The 26,105-nt window shown below is 45.7% G+C and overlaps 1 long non-coding RNA gene and 1 pseudogene across 1 annotated transcript; one reads left to right on the top strand and one right to left on the bottom strand.

Moving 5' to 3' along the window:
- LOC146763114 (5'-AMP-activated protein kinase catalytic subunit alpha-1-like) overlaps window positions 1-26,105 on the bottom strand; it is a 106,404-nt pseudogene that overhangs the window by 49,846 nt on the left and 30,453 nt on the right.
- On the top strand, window positions 17,238-25,744 carry LOC146763115 (uncharacterized). Its single transcript, XR_014952619.1, has 2 exons — window positions 17,238-17,503; window positions 23,486-25,744. It is a non-coding gene; the product is annotated as an uncharacterized LOC146763115 (long non-coding RNA).

The following is a 26,105-nucleotide window of genomic DNA, read 5'->3' as shown; positions in this document are numbered from 1 at the left end:
GTGTGCCCTGATATGCGTAACAAAATATTCATGTTCTCTACTTCCCAAAATTGTCCTCATGCATGACAAATATGCATATAAAATTTCATTGTCAGTGTGTTTCAAAAGTGATCCCTCTAACCGTTTGACCACATTTGCAACATATGCTGAATCTGTGACCAGATTGAGAGGTTCCTGAAACAATTGAAAAACCCTGACAACTGCTGCCAATTCCACAATTTGTGGTGAACCCTGTACCATTTTTATGTCTGATTCCCACTCCCCTGTTTTTGAATTTTGCCATGTAACTACTGATTTGTGAGTTTTTCCTGAACCATCGGTGAACACTGTCACCCCATCCACTGGTTCCTGGCTTATTTTTGGTTTTTCCCTGAAACTTACTTTTGCATTCAGCATCCTGTGAGCTGGAAAATGAACAGTACAAATTCCCGGATAACCTAACAAAGCAATTGCAAAATCCTGTGATTTCTGCATCGCCCATTCAAAATACACTTTTTTCAAAGGAACATGAATAACTGAGAAATCTCTGCCTGACATTGTCAGCAACCTGGTTCTTGCCTTAATAATAATCTGTGCTACCATTTCTAGATCTGTGAGAATTGTTTTTGAGGGCCTGTAAGCTAAGAAAACCCACTCTATCAACAAAAGAGGGTCCATTTGAGACAAATCCCACTGAAAAATCAACCCATATAACTGTGCTGTTTCCCCCAACACTGCTAAATGAAAATGCAATGATTCTACAAAGCGATGTGCTTGTCTCTGCTGAATTATGTCTGTGATCTTTTCAAGGTCCCTTTTTGCTTCAGGCGTCAGAGTTCTAGGAGATTTGATGTTATTGTCCCCTCTCAAAAGGTCGAGCAACGACGAGATGTCATCATTGGTGATTCCCAGGATCAGTCTCATCCAGTTGATCTTCCCCAAAAGCTGTTGCAAGTCCTGGAGATTGGTGACCCTTGTGTTGATTTCCAGTTTCTGTGGCCTTATTGTTTGTTTCGTGATCTTCCACCCCAGATATTTCCAAGGTGCAATTTCCTGTATTTTTGGTGTACTAATTTCCAGTCCTGCTTTTTGCACCTGCGCAATCACACAGTCACGAACCTCTTGCACCTCCTGTTTTGTTGGTGCTGCAATGAGCAAATCATCCATATAATGGATAATTTTTGGTTTTGGATGTTTTTCCTGTGCTGGATGCAAAGCTTGGGCCACGTACCATTGGCAAATGCTTGGAGAATTTTTGAGTCCCTGAGGAAGAACCGTCCAGTGGTATCTCTGCAAAGGTTCTTCTCTGTTGATGCTTGGGACAGAAAATGCAAAGCGTGGAGCATCATCTGGATGAAGTGGAATGCTGAAAAAACAGTCCTTGAGATCAATGATCACAAGCGACCAGTCCCTCGAGATCATCGAGAGAGATGGAAGCCCAAGCTGCAGTGGCCCCATGTCCTCGATGACCTCGTTGATTTTCCTGAGATCATGAAGCAGTCTCCAAGACCCTGAAGTTTTCTTGCGAATGACAAACACTGGGGAATTCCATGGGCTGTCTATTGGTTTGATGTGTCCCTTCTGCAGCTGTTCTTGGACCAACTTTTTCAATGCACTCAATTTTTTCCGCTCCAGGGGCCACTGATCCACCCAAACAGGATCATTTGTTTTCCAGGTCAGTTTCAAAGTGGCGAGTGCCACAGTGACCCCTGTTAAAAATCCAATTCTAATTTCAGTCCCCATTGTGCCAAAAGGTCCCTTCCCCATACTGTGATGGGCTTTTGCACAATGAAAGGACGGATAACTGCTGTCTTTTTTCCCGGACTTGTGACAACAATTGCGTTCTCACTCTACATGCACAGAGAACTCCCCCCTATGCCTGTGAGAGAACCCAAAGGTGCAACCAAGTCCCATTCCCAAGGCCAAAAAATGTATGAAATAACTGTAGCATCCGCACCTGTGTCGAGCATCCCTGTAATATCAATTGTCTTTTCATTACAAGTCAACTGACAAGTAACAATGGGCCGATCCCGGCTCAAATGTTTCACCCAAGATGCATGCACTTCTGCTTGATCACCAGGAAAAGAGTCCCGTTTGTTGAACACTGGCATGGCTTGCCTTTCCGGATGAGATGGAAAAGCCATAGCTCGAGCAATTGGTGTGTTTTGTGGAATTGTCAGAGGTGGTCGCAAGGCTTTTGCCATGACCATCAACTCCTCATTATGATTTGCTGAAATCAAAGATGGATAAACAACAAGTCCAAGGATACTGCTCCTGTCCCTGGCCATTATTAAAAAGTCCTGCCTTTTCCAAGAAGTCCCTGTGACACCTGTAGGTATCACTGCATGGCTATTGTCCAAAAGACACGTCAATTTGGAGGTTGCCAAGACGCATTGGAATCCAGGTGGTACCAAGTCTGGGTCGCTGGGGATTTTGGAGATTGCTCTGCTGAGGGGTTCTGTTTGTTGCTCCCCGAGGATTGTTCCTGCTGGTTCTGTGTCACTGCCAGGATTTGTGTCTGAGCGCGCTGGCGTTGATTCGCGCTCTTTTTCCCGTTTCCTGGAATAGGAAGAAGTTTCCCATCCACATCTGTCTGTGAGTAACACTCACTTGCGAGATGTTTCCCTCTCCTACATCGAGGGCAAAGGTCTGGTGGTTTGTTGGGCTTTGCAAGTTGTGGGCAGTTCCTTTTAATATGTCCTTGTGCCCCACACCCAAAGCACTGTCTCTCTGCATTAGGGTTGCCCTTTGTATAATTTGCAAGAGCTTCCCTAACACGTTTTTCAATTCGATCCCCCAAGTGTTCCTCCATGATGGAAGCAACATGTTGTGGTGTCCCCACCTTGCTGCACGCCTCAATCATGTCTGCCAAGGTGGCCTGGTGCGGCATCATGCTGATGATCCGTCTGCACTCCGGATTGGCATTGGAGAACGCGAGGCTTTTGACCAGGTGTGGTTTCGCTCCCTCCTCGGTCACCTGCCACTCCACCGCCTGAGAAAGACGATCCACGAACGAAGAAAACGGCTCTGCAGGACCCTGTTTGATCTCAGTGTAGATGGTGTCCTGGACCCGTGCTGGAGCAATTTGAAGAATCGCCCTCCGTGCTGCCTCTTTGATGTCGCTGAGCACGTGACGCGGGAGCCTCACCGCCTGTTGAGTTGGATCGTCCTCAGGAGGATCACCAGCAAGCTGCACCATGGTGAGATTTGCATTCGGCCCGCTCTGGTATCTGGCTCTCAGCTCCTCCAGGGATCTCCTCCACACCTTCTGCCACACGAGAGCTTGGGTATCTGTAAGAACTGATGTCGCAAGATATTTAAGATCATACGGTGTTAAGTCATGCATTCCAAAAATACTTTTTAACATCTGCTTGAAATATGGTGATGACAACCCATTGTCCCGAATGGCCTTAGCTAAATCTTTGATAGCTCCACGGTCCAGGCGTTCCCATCTCGGGTTTTGGCCCTGAGCGTCATAGTTCACCGGCATCATTATATTTCCCGAGCCCTGCAATAAACCTTTCTCTTTCTCCAACTCTGCTCGAATGTCCTGCCAGTCCACTTTTGCGCTCTGCAAAGCTGTAAATTCAGTAGGTACTTGCCTGTAGAGTGGAGTCATCTGCTGTGGCTGCATTTCTGGTGCAGCAGCACTCACCAATACCAACAATGTCTGCAGCATCTGTGAAGATGAAGTCTGGGAGTCTCTGGAGAAAAGTGAAGCATCTGCTGTGGAGGAGAACACACAACTGCCCTGCATTATTTGGAAAATTTTTGGAAGATGAACCAACAGTTCTGGCTGTGACTCCAAGGCTGTGCTTAAATATCGTAAAAGAAATTCAACAACCCCCTTTGATATTAAAATTGACTCTCCCTGCCCCGAAAGTTTGGCAGACCTTCATTTTGGAATTGTCCAAGCTGGGACACCCTCCGAAGCGGTGATGCGTATTGTTTCCTCCCGTTGCTGCGCCTCATCAGAAGTGTCCTGAGTCCCGCACTGTTCCGGTGTCAGTGGAGGTTCCTGCTGCCGTGCAGATGTGACTTTTTTCACCCTGGATTTTTTCTTATAAGAAACTGGAAAAAAGTCCTGCAATGTTACAGTCCCACCACTGGGTGGCGCAGTGCCTCGACATGACAAGTTCTGCGAAGCCTGTTGCAATGTTGTGGTTCCGCCGCTAGATGGCGCTGCCGCCTGACAAGCTGAGGTCGGAACCGCACTCTGCTCTTCAATCTGCACTTCTGACAAACATTTTAGCATCTCTTCTGTCAACTGATTTACATTTGCAAATCCCGCACTAATTCCCGATAAACCTTTGAGCATTTCTCCTAATAACTGATTCACGTTTGGGATCCCTGCAGTTGGTGAAACTGACTCTTGTTGTAACAACTGTTCTAATTTGGTCATGTCAGAAGCTGACAGGGATTGGCCGTGGGCTTGGGCTGTCTGTTGCCATGGGAACTGTGACGGAACGGTCCTCTGAGGAATGTTTACCTCCTGGCCACGCCCCATCCCTGCCTGCGTCATCTGAGGGGAGTGAACGCTCCTGCTCTGACCCCGGCTATGCTTTGGCCTCGCTCCGCCCCGCACCACCTCTGAATCAGAGCCACTGCCATCTCCCCCAAGACTGATGTAACCACCCTCCTGCTCCCATTCCGGCCCTGATGTTTCCATCTCACTTTGCCCATCTCCTGGCTCCATGCCAGCACCCACAGCCTGCGTGCACCGGCTCCGTCCCCTGTGTGCCCGTCCCGTGCGTTCAAAATGCGAGAAATCCCCTCCACCCGTGGCTGTCGGGTTTTGCTCAACCTTCGCGCGCATGCCCGCCGTCTGAGCTGCAGCGAGAAACGCCTCCCGCTGTCCCTCTGCTGCTTCCTCAACAGCCCTGGCTGCCGCGGTCAGGGAGCTAAGTTCCCACGCCCCTTGGGCGGCCGCTTCTGCGGCTTCACGGATTCCTGACATTGAACGTGTCACCAGGCGCTCCGAGCGTACCACTGCCGCACTCGCACCCCCTGCTTTCGCCCCGATCCGTCCCGCCCCCGCCGCTCTCCCCGGCCTCGCTTTCTGCGTGGGCTGTTTTGAACTCCCAGCCTGCTCAGATGTGAAGGCACTTTCCTCTCCCTCCTCCCCTTGCTCTGCACTCACGCTCGCACCCTCCCCCACTGGGGCTGCTGCCACCGCCGCTGCCCCCCCCCCCCCCCCCCGTGGGTTTGGACTCGAGCAATGCCTTCCCCCCACTGAGGGTCGCGGCTGTGCCTGGCTTGCTTGCCTCCATCTGGGGAATTTATGCATTGGAGGAGCTTAGGGACTCTTGGGAAACTGAGGAACAGTGAGAACCCAGGAACACGGGACGCGATGGGGCATCATCTCCCTGATTGTCCACAGGAAGCAATCCTGCCTGTCCTGTGCTTGTGGTGAGAGGGGCTGTCCCAAATTGCTGGCTGGACTGTCCCCCCGCCCTGTTTTTCACCAGGAGCCGTAGCTGCCTGGCTTGAGCTGCCACGTTGTGAGAGTGACTCTAAAACTGTTCTTGCTGAAGATAAAAGTTTTGCGGCAAGCTTATTATTTCTTATAGCCTGATAATATAGTTGCTTATTAATTTCCTGCCAAAAATTTGGCTCATACAATAAATCTGGATCTGAGTGTGGGAAGTTACACCTCACCCACAATAATAAATCTTTCAGCTCCTTTTGAGCAATCTCCACCGGATGGGCAGACATGATGCCCTGGAAGGCAGATACTATTTCTTTTTCCTCTTGGGAGAATTCCCCCCCAATGTTCTTAATTTTGACCGTTCTCACCAAAAGCTGAGTCGGCTCGAGGTCAGTCCGGAGATGGCACTGATCACCGTCCAACAGGTCACAGGTGAGAGATCCCAGGGCGCGCTTCTGGGTTGTCTCCTCCCTGGAAAGTCTCAGAGACTAGTTGTTTCAGTGAAGGTCAGGTTCTTATCTCGAGCTGTCCACTCCCTCTCTTCTTGGAATTTGCGGCGAGTGTGTGCTCTGCTCTTCTCTTTTTTTTTCTTTTTCTTCTCCGCTGATGGAGTTTGGAGGTTGTTTGATGTTTCTTTTCGGTCTTCTTGCTGGTGCCCACACCCAGGGACGCCAGATGTGAGAACCCCGGGTTTGGTTTGGGGTCTCGTGTGGTGGTAAAGCTTCTCCTCCAACCCATGTTCCAAAAGAAAAACTCCGCAGCCTCTTCTTGTTCGGTCTCAAGACGATTTATTGCTAGTTATCTAACAGATTAGGTTCTCGGGCTGCGGCCCTTTGGTCAGCGGCCCAGGCAGAGAAGCACACACTCCTGACACCCTGACTGTCTGGTGTCTTCTTCTTCTCTCCCCCCGCCCAGGGCTGCTGCTATCTTTTATATGATATATTACGTATAACATGTTTACAATTATTCCCCAATACCTATTACCTACGTTGCCAAGTGTTTTTCTATTCTAAACCAATCTGTGAGTGCCAACATCACCAAGAACATGGAGGTAAGGAAGAAGGAGGAAGAAGGACGGGTTCACCCTACTTTCCTCCATCTTAGAACTTCTGACCCCCATGTACAAAGTAAAAACCCCCCTGTACATGCACTAAAACCCCCCTGTACACTACCAAAAAATTTTTTCCTCTACTTTGTGACTACATTTACTATACTATCTAACATTTTGTGACTGCTTGTTCCACCTTCAAAGCTGGTAATTCATTCCATGGTTCAAACTCGAAATCACAGCTATATCCAGCTGCCTGCCGGGGTCCAGACTGCCTCTGACCATGGCCTGGAACCTCTAAAAATGTCTGAGAGATATTTTGAGTTCCCACAGTTGGCTTCTGACCCTCTGTAGCTCCGACTCCAGAATCCCAGTGGTTGGCCTTGAGTCTCATCAGGCACCTTCTGCCAAAGGCTCCAGGACAGACCATGGTTCCCATCTGCTGAGTAGAGCACGTTCTTCACATCAAGTCCTGTCCTGACTGGGCCAAGGGCTACAGCATGAGCAATTTCCTGCTTTATCTGGGCGAAAGATTGCTGCTGCTCAGGGCCCCAATGGAAATCATTCTTCTTGCGGGTAACCAGGTAAAGAGGGCTCACGATCTGACTGTATTCAGGAATATACATTCTCCAGAAACCGATGGAGCCTAAGAAAGATTGTGTCTCCTTGTTGTTTGGTGGGGACATAGCTGTGATCTTGTTGATGACAGCTGTAGGAATGTGACGCTGTCCATCTTGCCACTTCACTCCCAGGAACTGCATCTCTCAAGCAGGTCCCTTCACTTAAATCTTCTTGATGGCAAAACCAGCTTCCAGGAGGATTCGGATGATTGTCTTTCCTTTCTTGAACACTTCTGCTGCTGTGTTCCCCCACACAATGATATCATCAATATACTGTAGATGTTCTGGAGCCTCACCCTTTTCTAGTGCAGTCTGGATCAGTCAATGGCAGATGGTAGGACTGTGCTTCCACCCCTGTGGCAGTCGGTTCCAGGTTTACTGCACTCCCCTCCATGTAAAGGCAAACTGAGGCCTGCATTCTGCTGCCGGACGAATGGAGAAAAATGTTTTGGCAATATCAATAGTGGCGTACCACTTCACTGCCTTGGACTCCAGCTCGTACTGGAGTTCCAGCATGTCTGGTACAGCAGTGCTCAGTGGTAGAGTCACTTCATTTAATGCATGGTAGTCCACTGTCAATCTCCATTCTCCTTCAGATTTACACACAGGCCAAATGGGGCTGTTGAAGGGTGAGTGGGTTTTGCTGACCACCCCTTGGCTCTCCAGCTCTCGGATCATCTCATGGATGGGAAGCACAGCATCTCGAGTTGTTCTGTACTGTGGGTGATGCACTGTTGAAGTGGCAATTGGTACATTTTGTTCTTGTCCCTTCAAAAGTCCTACTGTAGTTGGATTCTCAGGCAGTCCAGGCAAAGTGTTCAATTGCTGGATGCCCTCTGTTGTTGTGGCGCGGTACGCGCTCCTCGCCGCGGCACTCCGAGCCGTGCCGTGCTGGGCGGTGAGGGAAGAGAACGGGGCGGCCGCTTTCCCCTGCAAGCTCTGCAGTTCAGTTCGTGGCGCGCGGGGACAGACGAAGGCGGCACGGGACTTGGGGGGGAACGAGATGGTTTTATTCTATGAGCCCCAAGACCCCGGCAGGCGGGGGGGCAAAGGTTTTATACAGAACTCAGGAGGACGGGTGTAGGAACAGCAACCAATGAGGGAATAGCAGGGGAGGAGTTTAGGGCAGAACTAACATCTGGAAGCTGAGGAGGGGGCTAGAATGAATGACAGGGAAGGTTCTAGGGAAAGAGGCAGGGAAAGGGAGGATTGGGGGGGGGGAAAACAGATATTAAACTAATATTAAATGAAAGAAAAACACACCACCGCACTCTGTCACTACAGCTGCTATCCCAAATGCCCACCTGAGTCCCTTTGGGTCTTTAAAATACCCCCTTCAAAGGTAATCTATGCTCAAAATCCATGGGGCCTCTGGGCCAGTCACAATAGTGTGTTTCTTCCACTCATTTCCTGTCAGACTTACATCAGCTTCCACCAAGGTAAAGTCCTGTGATCCACCTGTCACACCGGCGATAGAGACAGATTTTGCCCCTATGTGTCTTGATGGAATTAATGTGCATTGTGCACCAGTATTGACCAAAGCCTTATATCTTTGTGGTTCAGATGTGCCAGGCCAGCGAATCCACACAGTCCAGAAAACACAGTTTTCCCACGCCTCTACCTGGCTAGAGGCAGGGCGCCTCTAAGCCTGGTTATCCTTCTTGCCTTGGGCGTATGTCTTAGAGGTTCCTTCAAGGGGATCAGACATATCATCATCATGATCATGCCAAGCAGTTTGGCTACAGGAAACTGGACCTGCTCTCCTTTTGGTGGCACTTCCTCTCTGAGTCTTACCTTCCTTCAATTCATGCACCCGTTGTGCCAGAGAAGCAGTATATTTTCCTCCCATTTCCTCATGTTTTCTCCGCAATCGCGCAGGAAGAACCATAGCTCAGCTCTTGGGGTGTACCTTCTCTCCCCATCTGAGGAACGTCTACGTTTGTCACCCTGATTCTTAAGATTTTCTAAAGCCATCTGAGTTTACATTCTGTTGGAGAACTTTCCCACAGAATTTCTGTAAACAACATATTGTTTACATTCTTTTATGGGGGTGGAGAAACTTGATGTACTAGTGGTTTGTCCAATGTCCTTGGAGAGGTGGCCCATTCACTCTCCAATCCAATGTCACTTTTGGGAAAGTATAAAGGTCGGAGTCAGAGAATAAACCTTCTTCTTTACCTTACAAATAGCAGGTGGCTTACGTCGTGCTTTCACGTGTCTTAAAGCGACATCTGGTGACCCCAACGTGTATTGCAGCTTAGGCTGGAAACACGCTGGTGAGGTCTCTTCTCTCTGTTCAGCGCTTTGCCTGTTGCTATTGTAGGTAATGGAGAGATTTGAGAGCAACAGGGAGGAGTCAGTGGCTTTGGACATTTGGAGGGAGCTACTGAAGCAAAAACGCGTTCTTTTTTATTGGGATGATTTTGAGAGTCTCTTTTTATGGGCAAGGGAACAGAGATTCTTTCCCAGTTTTGCTGAGGCTCTTTCCTGGGAGAATTGGTCTCCCGTGGGAGATCGCCTCATGGATGCCCTGCTTGATAATCGTTTTGAAGATGTTGGGCCGCTGATGATGCTGTGGAAGAGATTGGATGCCATCTGGCAGGGCTCTGACATTGGTGGCTCTTGGGTTCTCTGAGAGACCTTTCTATCTCTGATGTTGGGGAGGCCGAGTCCCTAGGGCGTGGCTCTGATTCCCCTGGTGCCCGGGGGAGTGAGTCGGAAGATGGCATGGTAGGATGAGGGGTAAAGCATTTCCTCTTTGTGCCTACCCGGCACTCGGGGGTGAACGGGGGCCTGTGGACCAGCCCCCACCTCGAGTTGTATCTGGCTCGGTGAAGGTGAATTGCCCAAACTGTGGGGTCACATTTCCCCTGAAAATGACCCAGGTGGGTTCGCCTGGTTCAGTTTCGGGTTCATCTTCCGAGGATGACTTTGCTCCAATCCCTGAGTTTGCGCAGCCTGCTGGGCATGCGCAGGTGGTGGAGGCCGCCAAGGACAGGGCGTTGGTCTCTGTTCCGTCGGGCTATGCCCCAGCAGGCGGGCAGCCCGTCCCGTCCCACCTGATGGGGGTGGGACCCGCCATGTGGTTGCGCGTGGTGGCTCCGAAACTCTTTGGGGGCATGCCAGCATCCGTTGTGTCGTCCCGCGGTGACGTGTCTCCGCGCACCGTGTCTCCCTCTGCATCCCGCCCTTCCCTTGTTCCAGGGGATGGGAGCACTGAGCTGGGGTTCTGGTCCACGTCGCCGCCTGCACTCGCCGTGGTGTCCTCTGCTGATACTGTGGACGGCACTGCCGGGGCGCCAGCTGGGTCAGCTCCGTCTTTCCCCCCTGCCGCGGGGGCCGGGACTGCGGTGCAGCAGGGCGCAGGGGTTTTCACCTTTAGCGCTACTGCTAACGCAGCTGGCGGGAAAGCAGTGACTCCCCATGGCCGCGGACCCTCCCCGTCAACTTTGTGGACACTCCTCACTTGCCAGGTGACCGTGCACCCAAGAGACCACGGGCGGTTTTGGCAGGAGGTCCTGGATAAGGCTGAGGAGATGTGTGACCTTGGCCCCTCGTGGAGCCTGCCGGATCACGGGGAAGGCTCCTCTGGCTCTGCTGATGCTGCAGGAGGTGTGGTGTCCAGTGATGTTGCACTTCCTCGCAGCCCAGGAGCTGCCGCTGTCCCAGAGTCCACAGGACATGATACGGTGGACAATGCAGCCTTGCCAGGGGGTCTTCAGACTTTCCCTGTGCAAACCCCATAAGAATATAAAACACTATTTTAAAAAGTTTTTTCCACAATGGTGAAAGATTAAAAAACCAATGAAATAATCTCACCAGAATCCTGTAAGTTTCTTTTTTCTCAATTTGCTGATACTATTTTGCATCTGTTTTATATTTTCATGAATATATTTTGAATGATCAAACAAGTTCATGCAGCATGTCCCCTCAAATTTTTCACATCTGTGCCCATGTGACAGCAGCAAATAATCAACTGCTGCCCTGTTCTGAAGCATCGCTTGTCTTGCACTGCTGATATCTGTTAACATGTCCCTCAGTGCAGACGAAATGGCACAACTGTGTTTGCTCAATCCAGCATACTATATGGTCCAATTGTGTCAAGGCCACCCCCAACGCTGTTTGGGGTGAGAAAATTGCAACTGCAATTCTCCGAGCCTCATCCCAAGTACAAACATCATTATCACAATTTGGCTATATTGTTTAATGGATCATTTCTCTTTCCTGTGTGTCTGCTCCTTTAAAGTTCTCAAATCAGGCATTATCAATGAATGTTCCTCAATGCTGCATGGACTGCCCTTGACTTTTGCAGGGATAGCAGGCCAAATTCTGTCCCCGCAAATCAAAAAACACTCCCTTCGGTAAATTGGCTGGGTGTTGAAGGGATAGTTTGCTCGTCACTTTGGTGTAATTGCACCAGGATGACACATTTCTATAAAATAACTGATTTCGAATGATATCTACTATATGATTATCTATCTTTGTCACTCTCAATGGATTGAATTTGATACCAAATTCCATTTTTGTCGACCCAAAAAATTTCCAACTCTGGAGGTTCAAAGTGAGCCACAGGAAGGAACTGTGTCCAAACATGCCATCCTTCCACAGGATCCAAAAAGGACTTTGGAACCTTTTGGAGGGATGTCCCCTGGAATTGGTAATTCCTTCGCTGGCACACTTACCAAGCATGTTGAAAATTGTTTCCCCAGTTCTGAATAGGTCAGGCAAATGCTGTCCAGACCCGCTGCCTTTGCCAAAGTCTCCGACACCTTTTCCCTTGGTTGTCTCATGGGAAAGCCTGTCCCATTGCCCAAGGCAACAAGCAAGGGAATGAAGCACATGAACACTTATCTGTCTGAACCCCATGTCCATGTCCCCAACCTCTGTGAGAAACCCCGCAATGCAGCAACACCCAAACAACATTTGATTCCCCAGAAAAACCCCAAGTCTCTGAGTTGCCAATCGTTGTCCGACGAGATGTCTGCAGCATTGCTGTCCATCTCCGTCTGCGTGCTTGCTTCTCTGCTTCTCTGGTTCATGTTCACTGGCATCTGCACCCGATAAGGTTTCACGTGCCTTGCCGACACCCACTTCGATCCTCGTTCTATAGAAACACAAACGAAACCCTTGTCCCAAGTTATTAATGTAAATGAACTTTCAATTTGTTCTGACTCTGGGTTTTTGATCAAAACTAAAGAATTTTCCCTTAGCACTGCTCGTGCACTGTTTGTAAAATGTCTGACAATACACATACAAATCTGTTCAGCTGCATGTGAGATGTTGTTCCTGCCTCCTCCTTGTCTGTCTATCCAAATGGATTTTAAGGTATGATGTATTCTGTGGTTTCTCCTGTATGTCATGATCCAAAAATTGCTCCTGAAAATGTGTGAACTGAAACATAAATGTGAAAACATATCAACTGAAACACAAATGTTTTCAAGCCTCTCAAAAGATGCATATTTTGTGACATCAGTTTGCCACAGCTGAAGACTTTTTCAAACCTCTCAAATTGGTCACTCCTGTAGATACAGGACGCTGTACAAACTGACACTCTGACAAGCATTGATGATTTCCTTTGCCTGACCTTTAGAAAGCGAAAGGATTCCATCAATGTTTGTATACTTTTGTGAAAAAATGCATGGCTCAATTTTTCTTGCTCAAAAATGTCTGGCAGTGTTTGTGAGATGGACACTGTGAATCTGTCTACATGAACATTCATTTTTACTAAAAATCTCAGAAGTGAAGAATGCATTCTGATGTACATAACAAAATATTTATGTTCTCTATCTTTTAGGATTATTTTCATGCATAATAGATATGAATATAAAACTGCATTGTCCGTATGTTTTAAAAGTGATTCCTCTAATTGTTTGGTCACATTTGCAATATACACTGAATCTGTGATCAGATTGATGGCTTTTGAAATAACTGAAAAACTCTGACTATTGCTACTAATTTTACAATTTGTGGTGAACCCTGTACCATTTTTTACATCTGATTCCCATTTCTCTATTTTTGGAATTTTCCATGTGATTTGTGAGTTTTCCTTGAACTATCAGTAAACACTGTCATCTTTTCTATTGATTCCTAACTTATTTTTGATTTTTCTCTAAAACTTATTTTTGCATTTAACATTTTGTGAGATAAAAAATGAACTGCGCAAACTTCTGGGTATTCTAACAACGTGATTGAAAAATCTTGTGACTTTGGATTGTCCACTCAAAATATTTTTTCTTTCTTTAAATGTAAATGAATGATTAAGAAATCTTTGCCTGACATTGTCAGCAATCTGGTGTTTGCCTTAACAATGATTTGAGCCATTATCTCTAAATCTATAAGAACACTTTTTGAGCGCCTGTAAGCTAAAAACAAAAATCTACTTTAAACTTCTATGAAAACATTACCACGATCCTTGCTCAAAGTTATTAACTTGACTGATTTTTTCAAGTTGATCCGTCCAGTGTCTGTCACTCTCCTCATATTTTCCTCGACAATCAGCGAAATTAAATCTACAAAAGAATTATCTCAAAAGATTAAAATATACAACATTTTCATTGCTTATTCCAGCCTTATTTCAGGTACTTCTTCACTTCCTTTCTTTTTTCTCTTCACACTTTTTTCTTTTTTTTCTCTCTTTCTCTTCTTTTCTTTTGAAACAAGAAGGTTAAAATATAAAACATAATATAGAACAAGACAAAATACCTTAATAATAAAATGCAGGAAACTTATCAAAATTAATAACAATTCAAAAGAGTTCAAAAGAAAGATCCTAAATAACATATATAAAGTTGAACAAAGCATGATTATCAGAAACATTGTGCTAGCAGTTCAGAGTCTGCAAACAGCTGAAACGTTTGTTTCCAGTGAAAATTGGCATCCCTTCCCGGGCAGGGCTGACAAGTCTCACCCCAAAGCTGTGTCAGCTGTCACATGTGTAGGATCAAATTGGTGGATCAAAATTATCTATATAACATTCATTTTTGTGCAAAAACCTCTGAATTTTGCTGGCAAAACTCATCCGTCCAAGTTAAAATCAGGGCCTGGCCAAAACCCAAACTTTAAAATGGAGTGATGCTCTTTAACATACTATCTTAAACAAAGCTTATACTAATATTACATATATGATACCTAAAACATAACAACCTGTTATAACATTTTCATATAAAATAAACACTCAAAGTTCAAACTGATAAATTGATCAAACGACATGAGGATTCATTCTTCTTGAAACTCCTTTGAAGGAAACAGATGTTTTTTCAATTGAAAGAAACCATAAGATTAACATTAACAAAAGGCTGCCAGAATGCTTCAAGCATCTGTCTCTGAGATTTTCTGAAAAACACTTAAGAACGATAAGAAATAGAAATGCAATGATTCCACTCACAAGAGATATAAAAACAAACCAGAGAGTTCACCTAAAAAATACACAACATAGTTAAAATCCAAAATGAGACTTCAGAATGACACGTAACCTGGATGAGATTACATAAACAACAATAAAACATATGAAAATTCACTATGAAAAAACAAAGCACAGAGCTTCACCTGATAACATGATAAAATTTCTTAACAATAGCATTTATAAAACACTTAAATAGGTAAACGTAAAAAAAATAATTTGGAAACAAACACCCTTTGTATCATTACACAAAGAAATAACAAAATAAACAAGTGATCATTAAACAATGAAATCAATCTCAGAAAAACTCAGAATAAATTCCTTCAAGACTCTGATACACTGATAAGCTTACAATAAAACAGAAAAGACTAAAATAAAACCAAGGATCCAATAGATTGTGTCTTCCCTTTAACTTAATATTCATTATCATCTCATAAACTCTTTCAGTCAAAACCTTATTATCCTTAAGGAAAAACAACTAAACTTTGTTAATTAAACAAACTTAACCTTTGAAAAACTTAAAATAATTTTTGAATCAAACATTACTTAAACTAAATATCTAAAAATACTGGTAAAAAATCCCTAAATTATATTAACTTTATGAAATCTATATATATATATCAAATTAACAATATATAAATACATTATCAATTAAACGCTTAAAAACTTAACTTTTTCAGGGACCGAACTAAGATAAACTTAAAGTGATATACTCTAATTAAACAATACTTAAACTAAACTATATATAAAATTCAATTATATTTTTAATAGAATGCTAAAATACAACTTAACTTAAACCTTAACATAATAAATTACTAAAGTTTCATGCCATTCAATTTTCTATCTCAATTCTCATTATGATATCTCTTTTTCACATTGTGTTCTATAAACAATATTCTTCACCACACCGGATGGGTGCATGTGCTGATCAATTCTGTCACCTAACTAAAAAATCTGGGGTTAGCGTTTAGAAACATTGGAGAAGTTTGAAGGAGACCCTTATGATTTCAAGTGGCGACTTAACTGTATCTTATTTTTGGGTGAATGTTGGAATTCCATCTCAGCATTGCTGTGGGACATTTGGTGTAATAGATGTGATTGCAAAAAGTTATTTACTTTGGCTGCTGTGGTTTCTGGGCTGTGCCATGTATTTGTTGTTAATGTTTGGATGTGCACTGCAGTGGACAGAACCTCAGCATCTGTCACACCGCAGCTCTGCTGTGGAGAGGCAGCGACCAAGCAAATACCTGTCTTGGCTCTGCCCAGTCCCCGCTTGCACAGCTTGGATTCACCCGTCTCTCTCTGTGTCGCCATGGGAACGAGAGAAGGAACACCGTCCCTGACTGAGCCTCGCCGCGCCGGCCCCGGCCCCGGCTGTGGGCTCTGGAATGCCCCCTCCCTTCTCCCAATTGGACCTGGCACTTCTCCGGTCCCGCTCTGGGTCATCCCGCCTGGCCCCGGTGGCTGTCCCCGCCCTCAGCATGGTTCGGCGCTCTGTGACGTCATCAGCGCGCTATCGTCGCTTCCCACCGCCGCTGCGCCCTGCGCCGTGTACCGCACTCGGGTTTTTCCCCCCCCGCGGTCGCCGCGCAGTTTGTGGACACTTGGCTGGCTGGCGGCCGCCACCGCCACTGACGCTGTCTGTGCCCGTGCCACACTCGAGATGCGTGAGACCCCGCTCTACCGTTCCATGCACTCTGCTCTCCCATTTGCACTTCTGATAACATTTGTGCATTTCTTCTGACAATTGATTTACATTTGCAAACCCCGTACTAATTCCTGATAAACTTTCAGTCTAACATTTCTTCTAACAACTGATCCATGTGTAACTGATTCTTGATGCAATAACTATTCTGTTCTGGCCATGTCTGAAACTGACAGGGGTTGCTGTGGGTTTATGCTGGCTGTTGCCATGGGAACTGCGACGGACCAGTGCGTGCCCTGAGTCATCCTGGCCACACCCCGTCCCTGCCTTCATTACCACGGGGGTGTGGACAATCCTGCTCTGGTCCTGGCCGTGCTTTCGCCTCACTCTGGCTCGCACCGCCTTTGATTCAGAGCCACTGCCGTCCCCCCACAGACTGACAGAATCACCTTCCTGTTCCCATTCCAGCCCTGATGTCTCCCATCTCGCTTTGCCCCTCTCCTGGCTCTGTTCCAGCACCCACAGCCTGCGCGCGCCGGCCCCGCCCCGCCTGCGCCCGTTCCACGCGTTCCAGATGCGAAAAATCCCCTGCACCTGTGGCTGTCGGGTTTTGCTCAACCTTCACGCACGTGCCTGAATGTATCAAAAACGAATGTATCAAAAATGAATGTATGATGTTTGTAGAATCATGTGTTCAATTTTAAGAAACCTCTGCCATGGCGCAAAAGACATAGGTAAAAATTCTTTAAATCTTCTTGCAAAAAGACAAATACCAGAGAAGACCAGGAATGCAAAGAACTCAGATAAGGAGGCCCCTCTGTCAAGGATGATGGACTTATCCAGATAAGATAGCAGAAGACCAAAAGCGCATGCGCAGAGGAGAAGAGTTCAAAAGTTCAATGCAGAGAAAGACTATGGTTTCAACCGCAGAAGAACACCAGAAATCCCCATAAAGACCACCAGAGAAAACCACACATGCCCAGAAGGGCGTGGACCTATTTAGCATGAGAGGCGAAGACAGGCGGGGCCAGGGGTTGAATATGCATAGAAAAGTTGTGTAATGTATTGCATATGGAACACCTTTGTGAATGAAATTGTGGGACAAACTCCAGCTCGAAGCACAAGATTTCGGAGAGCTATCTCACTTGTGCCGGGCGCTGTCATACATACCCACTTCATAACTACATTGAGTTGTGGAGTCTATTTATTTATTCTGCGTATCGCTTCATTTGGCGACCACAAAGGGACTTCTCTGCTCATCTGTGGGTCTGGCTGAGGGCAGACACCCTCAGGCGCCGCGGGGCACTTCCCCGGAGGGACTCTGTGCCTCGGCTGTATACTACGGAGAGCAGACTACGGCCCGTCGATAAGCGGACCAAAAGAGGTATGTATTCTTTTCTTTTGTTAAGGAAAGGCACTGATAAGTCGCATTAAGACGTTTTTGCGCGCAGGTTTGCCAAAGGGGCTTGCAAGCAGATCGGCGGAGGAGAGGTTCCCCCCCGACGCTGATTGTGCAGCTCGGGGAGGGAGAGAGGTTCCCCCCCGACGCTGATTGTGCAGCTCGGGGAGGGAGAGAGGTTGCACCCCCCCGAAGCTGATTGCGCAGCTGGAGGGGGGGAAAAAGGTTTCCCCGTGGTCGATAGAGCGGCTTGGGGAAAGGGAGAAATCCCAGTTTCAGTGTGGTGTGTTTGTTACATCCGGACGTGCGTGCTTGCATACGTGTGGGTGTCTGTGTGAGTTTAAGAGTGTGAGACGTGGCGGTGCTAAGATACCTGAACGCAGCGTGGCGTTGCGATATTGCTAGAAAGCGCAGGGGTGAGGCATGGCAGTGCTAAGATACCTGGACGCGGTGTGGCGTTGCGATATCGCTAGAAAGCGCGGGGGTGAGGCGTGGCAGTGCTAAGATACCTGAACGCGGCGCGGCATTGCGATATCGCTGGAAAGCGCGCGGGTGAGCCGTGGCAGTGCTAAGATACCTGAACGTGGCGCGGCATTGCGATATTGCTGGAAAGCGCGGGGGTGAGGCAGCTCTCAGTCAGCACTATCTAACAGAACAGATGGGCACATCTGCTTGAGAAGCAGCGTGCATGCAGGGCAAGGGCTGTCTCTAGTGAGCGAGAGCGCAGCTCAGAGCTAACCAGAGTGCTCTAAGCCCAGTTTGGCCAATAGCGCAGTGGGCGTGCACAAGCCACGGTTTATAAGATCACTTTAAACACGGCTAGCTACTAGTGCAGCTAGTACAAGTTAGGACTTGCAATCACCACTTACAAGTATCACTGGTTACTAAGAGTTTGTTATGTGGTGATACTGCCATTCAGGATCGAGAGCATCTGCTGCTGAGTTCTAACTAACAAAAAAAAAAAAAAAAATTTTCTTTTTTTCCCAGTAGTCTAGATTAAACTCGTAAAAATTTGTAATTTGTGCGGGAAGGGGCAAACAACAAGTTACATACGTGATTAAAATAAGTTAAGGAGACATAATGGGAGCAAAACAAAGTACAGAAGTATCCAAGGCCAGTCCATTAGGATGCATCTTAGCTCACTGGAAAGAAATAGCAGGCAAAGAGGGTGTGGAAAATAAAAAGAGTTTAATCAAATATTGCTCCCATTGGTGGCCACTCTATCGCCTAGAGGAGGGGGCCAGATGGCCTCCTACAGGTACATTAGAATATAATACCTTGTTACAGCTAATGCTATTTTTACGAAGGGAAGGGAAATGGGAGGAAGTTTCTTATTGTGATATGTTTTTCTCCCTCCGAAATAACCCTGATTGGCAAAGGGACTGTGTCATCAAAGCCCCCTCTGATCCCCTCGTTCTAGCTCTTGAAAAAGAAAACAGAGGCAAAATGAGGAAACTTAAACGGTGCTGCTCAGCCTGTAGTATAGGACAGAGGTGCAGCAGGATAGATAAAGTTTATCGCACAGCACTAGAAGAACAAGAACAAGATCCAAGCGATCTATTTAGTCCTCACTTAGGAAGGCAAGAAGGAAGGGGTGAGAACTTAGGAGAGGCATCAGCACCACCTGCACCACCTGCAACACCTACACTACACACACCACCTTCATCACCTGCATCGCCTGCATCATCTGCACCACCTATACCACCTACACCACCTGTTCCACCTACCCCTTCTCTTCCTTCAGAAAGAACACACGCTCCAACCCCCATAAGCAGCCCAGTTGCATCTCGAACCAGAAGACAAATATTGCAAGCTCCTTTACGAGAAACAGTAACATCAGAGGGAGAAAAGGTACTAGTTAAGGTACCATTCTCCACCCTTGATTTAGAAGCATGGGAAAGGGTCGCGGGAGATTACCGAAACGACCCAGTCAACACTGCCAAACGTTTACGATACATTATGAAGCAACACAACCCAGACTGGGGTGACATTCAATTGTTATTAGATGCATTCACTGAAACAGAAAAGCAGTTACTTCTAAAAACAGCAGGAGATCTGGTAGCAGATCACTTTAGGCAACAACAAGTAGATCTAAGAGAACATTTTCCACTTCAAGACCCGGGCTGGAACCCAAACCAACCAGAAGAGAGACAAAAGCTAATAAAATATCAAGACTGGGTGGTATTGGGAGTGGAAAGAGCAATGCCTAAAACCATAAATTGGTCAGCTCTATATGCTATTAAACAGAGACCCTCGGAATCCCCCACAGAGATCCTAGATTGTTTGAGAAATGCAATGTGGCGCTATACACCACTAGACCTTGCATCTGAGGTGGGGATACAACAACTAATTAATCTATTTTTGGGGCAGTCCACAGGGGATATTAGGCGCAAACTCCAAAAGTTTCGAGAAGAAAACGCCTGGAATTTAGAAACTACTGGGAGAAGCTTGGAGGGTCTTTAGCAACAGGGAAGAAAGATATAAGCGAGGGATGAAAAATTTAGTAGCAATAGTACAGGAGGAGCAGAGAGGAAAACATGGAAGCAGGCAGGGGCCATCCAGGCAAGGACCCCCCCGGTTGGGCAGAAATCAATGTGCAAACTGTCGGAAACAGGGCCATTGGAAGAGGGACTGTCCAGAATGGAAACAAAATGGACAAGGGAATCAAAGGGGGGAAGTAGTGGCCCATGTGCAGGAAAAATAGGGGGGACCGGAGGAGACTACCCCAGCAGGCCCTCCGGTTATAAATCTGAAGCTGGGGGAAATGGAGAAGGAAGTTAAATTCCTAATTGACACTGGGGCAACATACTCAGTTTTAAATACATCTCTGATGCCCATAGGAGATAATTATGCTATAGTTACGGGTGCAACTGGCCAAACTGAAAAGACATTTTTCTTCAAGCCACTCAAATACAAACTGGGAAAGCAGTGGGGAATCCACAAATTCCTATATATGCCCAACTCCCCTGAGTCACTTTTGGGCAGAGATTTCCTAGCACAATTACAAGCAACCATTACATTTAAAAATGGGGAAATGACCCTGGAGGTAAACAATCAAAAATATGTAGAAATATTAAGTTTAATATTAACCACTAATGAAGTCACGAGAGAAACTGAAATTGATAAAGAGGTAATGGATCAGGTATTCCCTGGGGTGTGGGCCTCTGATGTACCAGGGAGAGAGAAAAACGCTTCCCCTATAAAGATCTGGCTAAAAGAAGGAAAGCAACCGGTCAGAGTTAAACAGTATCCCTTGAAGAGGGAGGATAGGGAAGGGATTAGCCCAGTAATTGAGAACTTTTTGCGTCTAGGATTATTAAAAGAATGTCAGTCTGATTTTAATACCCCTATCCTACCAGTTCGCAAACCTGATGGGTCATACCGGTTAGTACAAGATCTGCGAGCTGTGAACAAGGTAACTGAAGATCTGTATCCTGTGGTAGCCAATCCCTACACGTTATTAACTTGCTTAACGCCCAAATTAACTTGGTTTACCATTTTAGATTTAAAAATAACTTCTTTTGCCTTCCTATCCATGAAGCCAGTCAGAAAATTTTTACATTTAAATGGGAAAGCCCCAAAAGTGGGCGAAAGACCCAACTTACGTGGACGAGACTCCCACAAGGATACAAAAACTCACCCACTCTGTTTGGAGAGCAACTTGCAAAGGAATTAGAGACCTGGAAAGCCCCTCCTGAAGAAGGGAAGCTGCTGCAGTACGTAGATGACATCCTGATAGCCACACGAACGAAGGAAGCATGCGTGGCCTGGATGGTAAGCCTCTTGAACTTTCTGGGGCTCCAAGGGTACCGGGTATCAAAGAAAAAAGCCCAAGTAGTCAAACAGAAAGTAATTTATCTGGGTTACGAAGTCAGTGCTGGACAACGTAGCCTGGGCCAAAGCCAGAAGGAAGCAATATGTCAAACCCCAAAACCTCAAACTGTAAAGGAATTACGAACTTTCCTGGGGATGAAAAGGTGGTGCAGATTATGGATCTATAATTATGGACTGTTTGTGAAGCCCTTATATGAATTAATTGCAACCGAAAGCAGGGACATCCAATGGACAAAGGAAGCTACGCAGGCTTTCAACCAACGGAAAAAAGCCCTCATGTCAGCTCCAGCTCTGGGATTGCCAGATGTGAGTAAGCCTTTCCTTTTGTTCTCCCATGAGAAGCAAGGAATTGCCTTGGGAATATTAGCACGGGACCTCGGCCCATACCGGAGAGCAGTTGCTTATTTCTCTAAGCAATTAGACACAGCCGCTAAAGGGTGGCCTGGGTGCCTCAGGGCTGTGGCAGCAGTCATAATGAACATCCAAGAAGCACGTAAATTCACCCTGGGCCAGAAAATGACTGTGCTAGTGTCCCACACGGTGTCTGCAGTACTGGAGGTGAAAGGCGGGCACTGGCTTTCCTCACAACGATTCCTGAAATACCAAGCTATTATGGTAGAGCAAGATGATGTAGAGATAGTGGTGACTAACATTGTCAATCCAGCCTCCTTCCTCAGTGGAAACCAAGGAGAACCAGTGGAACACGACTGCCTAGAGACCACCGAGGCCACCTATTCCAGCCGCCGTGACCTGAAGGACACCCCTCTTGAGAATGCAGAAGTCTGGTTTACTGATGGAAGCAGTTACGTCATCAGTGGAAAACGGCACGCCGGGTACGCAGTAACTACCTACAAAGAGGTAATAGAATCTAGACCCCTGCCAATGAATACCTCTGCACAAAAGGCCGAGATAGTCGCTCTAACTCGGGCCTTAGAATTGGCAAAAGGGAAAGAGATAAATATATATACGGACTCAAAGTATGCATTTGGAGTAGTGCACGCTCATGGAGCCATCTAGAAAGAGAGAGGACTGCTGAACTCTCAAGGGAAAAACATGAAACATGCATCTGAAATACTGCAACTTCTGGAAGCAGTTCAGTTGCCAGAGAATGTAGCGATTATGCACATTAAAGCAAATCAGAGGATAAACTCAGAATTAGAAGAAGGAAACGAGCTGGCGAATAGGAAAGCAAAAGAAGCAGCAAAAATTGAAAATTGATTCAAGAGCAAAAAGGGGATTATAACCCAGAGGGATGGGCCACCATAGAAGGAAAGTTAGTCATACCCTCCTATTTATTATGGTCCCTAGTAAGGGAGGAGCACCAGAAAACACATTGGGGAATTGATGCTCTGTATAAATATCTGAATGAAAGAATCATAGCCAGACATTTATGAGCCACTATCACTCAAGTGACTCGACAATGTGACCTTTGCCTCCAGACAAACCCCAAGAATATTCCCAAACCAAAACTTGGCCAGATTGGGAAAGGCCAGGGGCCGGGGCAACAGTGGCAGATTGATTTCACGGAATTGCCAAGAAAAGGGGGTATAAGTTTCTACTGGTCTTAACAGATACCTTTTCAGGATGGCCAGAAGCATTCCCCACCAGGACTTCTAAAGCTCAGGAGGTAACTAAGGTATTGGTACAAGAAATCATACCACGATTCGGGGTCCCGGCCACAATCTCCTCAGATAGAGGATCACATTTTATTGCAAAATTAGTACAACAGGTGAGCCAATACTTGGGCATAGACTGGGAACTTCACACCCCATATAACCCACAATCAAGTGGTCAAGTAGAGAAAATTAATCATTTGATCAAACAACAAATTGTACAATTGGGACAGGAGGCTAATTTGCCGTAGCCTCAATCCCTCCCATTAGCACTACTGCGGATTCGAACCAAACCCAGGACCAAAGAAAAACTGAGTCCTTTTGAGTTACTTTATGGGAGACCATATGGGGTGCAGAAGGGAACGCCTGCCCAGGACGTATCACTAACCTCCTATATGATCGCTCTAAATAAACAACTTAGAGCAATCGAGAAATATGTGGCCGGAACTCGGGGTGCGGGGCTGGACGCACCGGTACATGACGTACAACCTGGAGACTATGTATATGTTGTCTCTTACAGAGAAAGCCCTGGAACCACAGTGGGAGGGACCATACCAAGTACTCCTTACTACCTTCACTGCAATCAAGATTAAAGAACAAAACACGTGGATTCACCACAGCCGGGTTAAGAAAGCTCCGGAAGACACTTGGAAAATAATACTGGGTGATGGTGAACTGAAACTAAAATTTACTCGGACAAAAGGAATGTATCATGGTGGGTGGGGACTCTTGCTGAAATGTTGTTTACAATCATAGCTGTATTCCAACAATTAGAAGGTAAACCTAGTCAGAACAACGCTAAATGGCTTTGGTCCCAAGCCTTTACTCAATACACGGGATCCATGGGGAAGTCTTCCAGTTTAAAAGGTTTAAATCTAACAACTCTGGTCATGCACAGTAACCAAATATATACACAACAAGAGTGGCAAAAACAGAAGTTGTGGTCACTTCAAGGGACCATAGGAGAGGTAATTGAAATAGGGTGTCGGATGATTAATGGGTCTACCCACAATAAAGTAACCCAAATCAGCGTGAATAAGCTCCAGATAATCTGCAATCATCCAAGTAAATTAGACTGTTGGTACAAATTCAAATTAAGACAAACTGTTGATGTGGTTTGCCTCTGGGCCCGTGACACTATTAGGCTGTCTTTCAAATTTACAATAAGTGCTATAGCCAAACCTACTACAACCCGCTCCAGCACTCAAGCGCAATCCCTTTTTATTACCCTTAACTAATTTACATAGGCATAGAATTTTACAATATGTTCATGCATATTCATTCTGCTGATTTCTCATTACACTTACAGCTAGTTACACTTGCACTCAGTTTTTGTCAGAAAGTACAGAAAGAACTCCTGGGTCACTCTGCACTCTCTGTTTCAAGGTCCGAGGAGTCTTTCTTATCTCTTATTTTTTTAGCTTGGAAATTTGCATTCTTTCTCCTCAGCTGGGGTAATTTTACTAGTGCTGCAGTTACCAGACTAAACAGCATATTTTACTTATGTTAGCAAGCTCAAAGCAGCACATTTCACCTAAATCCAAATGGATTTCTACCCTGTTAAATTTTCACTCTGTCTTAAGAGTGATGCTTGTTTCTCACAGACAGTTCCAAGAACTAGCTACCAGTCCTCACAGCAATTGTGTTAAACAGCTAGTATATACAATTAAGCTTCTGATTACTTAGGCAGCTGTTATAAATGACAATATAGTACTGGCTTTCACACTTATGTGTTAGCTTTTGCATGTTATTATTAATCACAAAGATTTTGATATGGTACAATTTATAATTTCTTTTCACTGCTTTTTGTATAGTATAATCTGTCAGTTTAGGTATGCGCCGTATACTTTATATAAATAGTAGCATGATAATTATCTTAGGACTTAGCATAATATTAAAATAGATACTATGTAATGTTAAAATGCTTTTATTCATGTAACTAAGAGAATGGTGTAAAATAGTTATATTGTTTCTCACATTTGTGGACAATCATACCCAAATGATAACAGTGACAAAAACCAGAGCACCAAGAGAAGAATTTACTGACTCTTTGTTATCAGAGAATGTAAAAACAACACAATGTAACCATGAGAAAAAAAAAAAAACAAACTATTGATTTAATCTATGGGATGGCATGCAGACAAGTCAAAGGTTAAAACCAAGCAAAAGAATTCATGAAAAATCTAAACTCACAGGAAGTCCTAGGGTGATATTATGGTGTTTGTATCTCCAATCGTGTGTTCCGTTTATGTTTGATATGATGTTCTGTGCTTTCAGAACTGACTCTGAAAGTGAAGGTTTGTTTTGCCTTGTTATCAGTGGGTTCACCTCCCCCCATGGTCTGTTGTCTAGAAGAGGCTAGTGCTGGCTTGCCGCGCTCCCGCAACTCCACACTGGCTGGCTTGATTTGCTTGCTTCTGCTTTTGCCTTTGCTTCCTAGTTAGTTTAGCTAAGCAGTCCAATTCTTTCCCTGGACTGTTTCTTTTCCTTTCCTTTTCCTGAATACCATCCAACCTGCTCCAAACTGGGACCTGGGAAACACTGAGTAACACCGAGACCCTGGGCTTTTTGATCTGCAGCAGTAATCCCCAGTGCTGGAGAGCAATCCCCAGCATCCAGACCCGGGCGACCACTCCCAGGAGAGACTTTCTGGATTTGTTCATCTCTTCAGAGTGGTGAAAGAGTTTTGTTGTCATCTGGTGTTGTTAATTTTCTTTTTTTTTTTTTTTTGGTGCTGGGGAGTGCTTTGTTTGTTAATAAACAGGTTCTTTTCCACTTCTCTCAGAGAAAATTTTTTCCTGAACCAGGTGGGTGGGGAGGGGCTGTGGGGGTTTGTTTGCTAGGGGTTCCTTCCAGAGGGTTTTTCCCAAATTTGCCCTAAACTAGGACACAGGAATATTTGAATAATGTATACATGCTCATGAATATGCTTCTAATGCATGTAATGTAACAGTATATAAGTACATTGTTTTAAGTCAAGTGTGTTTTTGACATATTGCCAAACACCCCAGCGCTGGATATTGTCCCTTTTATCCTTTATTAAACTTTTAAAAATTTAGAAGAGTAAGCTCTGTTTCTCACAGAAGTTGTATAGCTAAAAGCACAGGAATTTGAAAAACTGTTCTTATTTTACCTTTTAT

This window comes from Lonchura striata, chromosome W, assembly GCF_050655825.1.
Source record: "Lonchura striata isolate lonStrDom1 chromosome W, ASM5065582v1, whole genome shotgun sequence".
Classification (NCBI taxonomy): Eukaryota; Metazoa; Chordata; class Aves; order Passeriformes; family Estrildidae; genus Lonchura; species Lonchura striata.
This window is presented reverse-complemented; position numbering and strand designations above follow the sequence as displayed.